This window comes from Acomys minous (genome assembly GCF_964271855.1).
Source record: "Acomys minous genome assembly, chromosome: 5".
Classification (NCBI taxonomy): Eukaryota; Metazoa; Chordata; class Mammalia; order Rodentia; family Muridae; genus Acomys; species Acomys minous.
This window is the reverse complement of record NC_140494.1, coordinates 70,146,428-70,152,656: the sequence shown is the minus strand read 5'-3', so window position 1 is coordinate 70,152,656 and position 6,229 is coordinate 70,146,428. Positions and strand designations below refer to the sequence as shown.

At 39.7% G+C, this 6,229-nt stretch overlaps 1 pseudogene across 1 annotated transcript; it reads left to right on the top strand.

Annotated features, from left to right (window-relative positions):
• The first annotated feature begins 4,925 nt into the window (after positions 1-4,925).
• On the top strand, positions 4,926-5,773 carry LOC311598377 (tropomyosin-like; annotated as a pseudogene). Its single transcript has one exon. The product of its transcript is annotated as a tropomyosin-like (transcript).
• The last annotated feature ends 456 nt before the right edge of the window (positions 5,774-6,229 follow it).

The following is a 6,229-nucleotide window of genomic DNA, read 5'->3' as shown; positions in this document are numbered from 1 at the left end:
CTTTGGTGAGAGGATGAACCAGGTTGAAGTCCCAGGCCTGAACTGCTGAAGGCCATGTTGATAGTTATGACCTTCATTGCCTTCTGGTAACATGTTGATGTCCATGGGTTATCTTGCTGCCAGGAACCATGATCCTGCTGCAGAGTCCATGGCCCATGTATTCCACTTTAACACCAAAGACCATGCAGATTTCTATGATCTGTGCTGCTGCCTGAAGACATGTTGATGCTGGTGGGCTATTTCATTACTCACGCTGATGCCAGAGGCCACATGGATGTCCATGGTCCATGTTGTTGCTAGAATCCATGTAGAAGTCCATAATCTGTGCTCCTGAAGACTATAAAGAACAAGGATGCTTCTTCTACAGTGGTATTGATGACTGTAAACAGTTGAATGAGATATAGAAGGCTTCTGTGACATCCCCTACCCCAGCCCCAAAAATGTTAACAAGCTACACTGGAAGCCATCAAAGAGAACTCTTTAAAATTGTAATAAGGATGCTGAAGTGTATCTCTCCACAATAGATGGCTATTGGCAGGGATGTGGTGAAAAAGGACTCACTTTTCTTTAAGTGGCTGGTCATGGGGAGTTTGACCATTGAACCTTTATTTTTCTTTTGGTTTTTTGAGCCAAATTGGGAGTAAAGTTGATTGGGATGCATCATGTGAAATTATCAAATAAAATATGCTTTAAAAAAGAGTAAAAATATTCTAATTCATTCTCCCTAAAACAGTATAGGTTATTTTTCAAGAAAGTAAGTAAAATAAAATACCTCAAGGAATAAAAAGAATTACATAACTACTTAATACAATAATGACGATAATAAGTCTATAATTCTATGGAGTTGAATTATAGAACTATTTCAAGTCTAAAATTTTCATGCTCAAATAAGGTGTTTAGAAAATTAGCTGCTTTTTTAAAAAGTTATCTTTTTAATTAGGGAAAATAGCCCAGGACACTAATATTCATTGTCTTGACTACCTGTGCTAATACAGTAGGTTTGCTTGTGTTTGCTAAATTGATTGGCATTAGTCATATATTATATATTTATGAGTTTCTCTGTGAACACAAAGTTCACAATTGTAATGTGCTGGCTTTGCTTGTTACATTGGGCAGTGAATAATCATTCAGCATGTAAGAAAACACATTCCCAGAAGAAACTAAAGGAACAGAGCTTGCTTCTCTACCTACATTTAAAAAGGAGTATAAAATAACATTTCCTTGTTTTTATGCTGAATCCACAAATGTATATATCTTTTGTGCTTTTGGAAGTTTTTCTCTTTAAAGGGCTCCCTAGTCTTAGAATTAATGTTCTCTAGCGCTAAGCACACCATATAGATGCTAAGAATTAAACCTGGCTCCTCTGGAGGAGCATTTAATTCTCATTCTTTTTCTAGTGGTGAAAAAAGTGTGTATTTAGAATTAGCCAGCAGGACTCAGTTTAGATAATGCCAATTGTGTTAGCAACATCCCGAGCATGTTAATGAGGAGACAACCAACCATACACCTTCTTCTCTCTGTCAGGCCTTATCAGGGGATTGACTTTGGCCATGTTAATGTCATAGCATTTCTTCATGGCCTGTTTGATCTGGTGCTTGTTAGCCTTGGCATCCGCAATAAACATTCATGTGTTTTTATCCTATGTTTTCTTAATGACTGACTTTGTGCTCAGGGGAAATTTGATGATGGCATAGTGATCAAGCTTGTCTCTCTTGGGTGCATTCTTTTGAGGCTATTTGGACTGCCTCCAAGCCATAGGGTCTTGGGCCACTAGAAGGTGGATGACATGTGGATCTTCTTTTTCTGGTTGTGTAAAACTTTCAGCACTGTCTTCTTAGCTTTCAAAGCCTTTGCTTTGGCTTTGGTAGGGGCAGGACCTTCCTTGCTAAGTACACATTGTCAAGTTGGTATGATGGCAAAGAAAGATGTTCCTCAAATAATAGAAAACGTTTGTATCAAAATCTTTCAAATAGAGATTGTAAACTTCCTTCATCTTAATCAAGTAACTATCATGTAAAGTGAGTAAACAGCCTAATAGTCTTTCTATTTTTTAATGCATTGTACGAATAATTTGATTATATAATTTATCATCCAAAATAGGACAATATTGTGAATTAAAAGACTAATATAAAGTAATACACATTTAAAAATACTCATCTGTTGACTATAAAATTTGATTTTTGTACTAGTACACCTACACAATATCTTTATTACAAAGATTATTTAATATGTGCTGTGTGTTAATAACAAAAGTAAAACATTTCTGTGTGCATTATACTTGTCAGTATTTGTCAACTTGACAGAAACTAGAATCACCTTTGAAGAAGAGAGTTCAGTTGAAGGATTGCCTCAATCAGACTGGCCTGTGGTCAAGTCTGTGGGGGCATTTTATTGACTAATGATTGATGTAGAAAGGCCTGACCCACTGTGGGTGGTGCATGCCTGGGTAAGTAGGCCTACACTGTCTAGGAAAGGTAGCAGGAATTTCCTGTGAAGCAGAAATGTAAGCCAAAGAAAGCCTTTCCACCACAAGCAGCTCTTCTTCAGTGCTTTACCACAGTAACAGAAAAGTAAATGAGGACAGACATTGGTCCTAGAAGGTTGACAGTACTGCACTTGTGGTGGCTTTAGGACTTCAGGCTGGAAAAGCCATTGAGTGCTCAGAGCTTAAGGCCAATCTGTGGAAGCTTCAAACAAAAATTCTAGGAGAAATGCAAATGATACAGCCTGCCTTGTGAAACTTCAGAGAGAAGTTTAAGGGTCATTCAAAGAATATTGGGGATCTTCATGTGATTTATTTGAATTAAGAATCTGTGGATGTGAACCCTTTGATTTTCTGAAATAAGCAATTACCTAGGTTTGCTGAGGCTGAAAATCAGCTGTGATTAAGAACAAGAGCCCATCAACATTTATGCAAAATCTGTATCCTATTGAAATAGAACTGTCAGAGAGGCAAGGAGCACTGAGGCGGAAAACTGAGGTGTATATGGAGTACAGAATCTATGTAAAGGAAAGAAAATGTTTCCAAATAGGGCTTATGAGGTGGTCTGTAGCAGCTGCCTATTCTGTGGCCCAGCATGTGCAATGAGTCAGTAAGCTGGAGGTCATTGTTGCTATGGATAAAAGCTTTGGCTCTGTCATGGCAAGTCAGAGAGCTGATAGAAAGGTGTTCATTAGAGAACAGGGGGAAAATAGAAAGAAATTGAAATGTGCAGAAAATGAAAACATTTCACTGTAGGCTCCAACTTTTCCAAATCTACTTTATTTGGGGTTCTTAAAATGGTAATACCTCCCTTCCAACCCACCTATCATAGATAGGAGAGAAAGGAAGTTTAGGGGAACAGAAGTAGACCTTATTGAATTCAGTTCCTGGGAGAGAGTACTCTGATGTAGTCTACAGGATTCCATCAGACCAACAATTCCAACAAAGTTGCTGCTGGAACCTGGAACAGCAGCCAGGGCCTGGAGCCTCAGCTAGAGCCCAAAGCCTTAAATACTTTGCTGGGGCGGTTCTCTCTTAGGGCGTCTTGAAGTGCAGGGATGAACAACCAAACAATACGAAGACCCAAAAAAGCCCAGCCTCCTGTTTTGGATACCTATATCTATATCTATATCTATATCTATATCTATATCTATATCTATATCTATATCTACATCTACATCTACATCTACATCTACATCTACATCTATCTATCTATCTATCTATCTATCTATCTATCTATCTATCTATCCTCTCAGAGTCTGGCAGAAACCAACTCCCCCCACAAAGTGATTTGACTTCAATGTGGATAAATATCGGCTGCTTTCTCAGAAGTCTGTTCTCCATTCCATACTTGAGATCAAAACAAAAACATGTTTACATCCAATACCTATCCCACACTTAGGATAAAAACAACAACAACAACAAAAATGTTTATACCCCCTACATTTCATTTATAGAAAAGATGCAGAGAAATAAGGGCAGTATAGAGGTATGCCTATTGAAAATGTGCAATTCGCTGATGATACTTATGTAATTGATAATTGTAATGAAATTATATTTTACTGTATTTTGAGTTTCTCAAGCTCATAAATACTTGCCTCATTTAAAATCCCAAATGAATGAGTATATAATTTTGTCTTTAATGAGTTCCTATATTTGACATTTAATGAGTGAATTATTTAAAAAATATAACAAAATGTAGAAATACTAGTCAGGTATAGTCAAAGCATATAGATTAATGGGCATAAAATTGGTCTATACATATATAAAATGTGCTTCTATGCTGAGTTGTGTAACATGTATAGAAATGTACATGTATGTGTATCTGTATGATGTATGTGTGTGTGGTGTCTCTGTGTGTGTGTCAATGTGTTTGCGTCTGTGTAGAGGTTAGTTGGTATTGTTCTTAGGGCTGACTAGCGTGCTCTACCATGCCACATGGTCACTCATTGGCCTCATACCATCTACGTAGCCTGGGATGCCTAGCCCGTGATCCCTGGGAGTCTACTTCATCTTCTGCTCAGAGCTGAGGTTACTAGTGTGTGCCACTACATGTCGATTTTTAAAATTTGTTTTCTGGTATTAGAATCAAACTCAGGTCCTAATGTTTGTAAGATAGCCACATTACCTACTTGTCAGCCCATGGAATTAAACATTTAATGAGAAATGTAGGCAAGATATACTAGATATTTTGTCCAAGTATTTTGGTTGCTTAATACAATAATATTTTAATATAGAGATGGCTCATGTACAATACGTCTCCTCACCCATTTTAAGTGTGTGGATACCACATCCTAAAAGACAGGTCAAACCAAAACAGCATCTGTAAAACCCAGGGAAACTCTAAATTCAGTTTCCAAGAGGAACAGATGGTCATGTAGAAATATGATTGGACTGTGTCTCCTCTGCCTCTGCTGCCTTAGGGCCCCTCACCACCGCCACCATGGACACCATAAAGAAGATGCAGAGGCTGAAGCTCGACAAAGAGCGTTCCTTAGATCGAGCTGGACAGGCAGAGGCTGACAAGAAAGCGCAGAAGACCGGAGCAAGCAGATAGAAGACTAACGGGTGTCACTGCCAAAGAGACTCAAGGGCACTGAAAGATGAACTAGACAATTACTCCAAGGCTCTGAAAGACACCCAGGAGAAACTGGATCTGGCGGATGAAAAGGCCACAGATGCTGAAGCAGATGTAGCTTCTCTGAATAGACGCATTCAGCTGGTTGAGGAGCTGAATCGTGCTTAAGAGCGCCTGGCCATGGCTCGGCAGAAGCTGAAGGAGACTGAGAAGGCAGCAAATGAGAGCGAGAGACGCATGAAAGTCATTGGAAGCCGAGCCCAAAAGAACGAAGAAAAGATGGAAATTTGGGAGACCCAGCTGAAAGTGGCCAAGCACACTGCTGAAGATGTTGACCACAAATACGAAGAGGTAGGCCTTAAGCTGATTATCATCGAGAAAGATCTGGAATGTGCAGAGGAGCGGGCTCAGCTCTCTGAAGGCCAAGTTCGACAGGAAGCAGAGCAATTAAGAGTAATGGTCAGACCTTGAAATCATTCCTGGCCGCAGCGTGTAAGTACTCGCAGAAGGAAGACAGCTGTGAGGAGGAGATCAAGGTTCTCTCTGACAAGGTGAAGGAGGCTGAGACTCAGACTGCGTTTGCAGCAAGATCAGTAAGTAAGTTGGAGAAAAGCATTAATGACTTAGAAGACGAGCTGTCCACTCAGAATCTGAAATGCAAAGCCACCAGTGAGGAGCTGGACCACGCTCTCAACAATATGACTTCCGTGTAAATGTTCATACACCCTGCCTGCTGGCACCCGCACCCCCATGCTTGTGGGAGGAACTCACAGTGGCTCTCCTCGCAGTCCGTGGTCTCCATTGCTGCATGTTTTGTTGGCTCTCTTGCACAGCCTAGGATAGCCACGTACTTTTTCACATTGTACTAACGAAGGTCAAGTGCGTTCCGTTCATGCAAACGATTGCAGAATCTTTTTATTTCACAAATGCAGATCTACCCTGTTCCTGTCAAGAGATGAATTGGAATCTGAATGGCCCTGAGTACTATCCTTTTAAAACTTTAAACCAGACTCTCGAAAGACTAGAAAGCCATGATGCTATGCTACGGGAAGCTAGGGAGAAATACCAGGCTGTTTCCTAGGATTCTGTGAAATACAAAGTGGGCATTTTCAGTTAAAATTGTAAGTTTAAAGTAATAGATTATTGAGATTCTGAGGAAAAGGAAACTG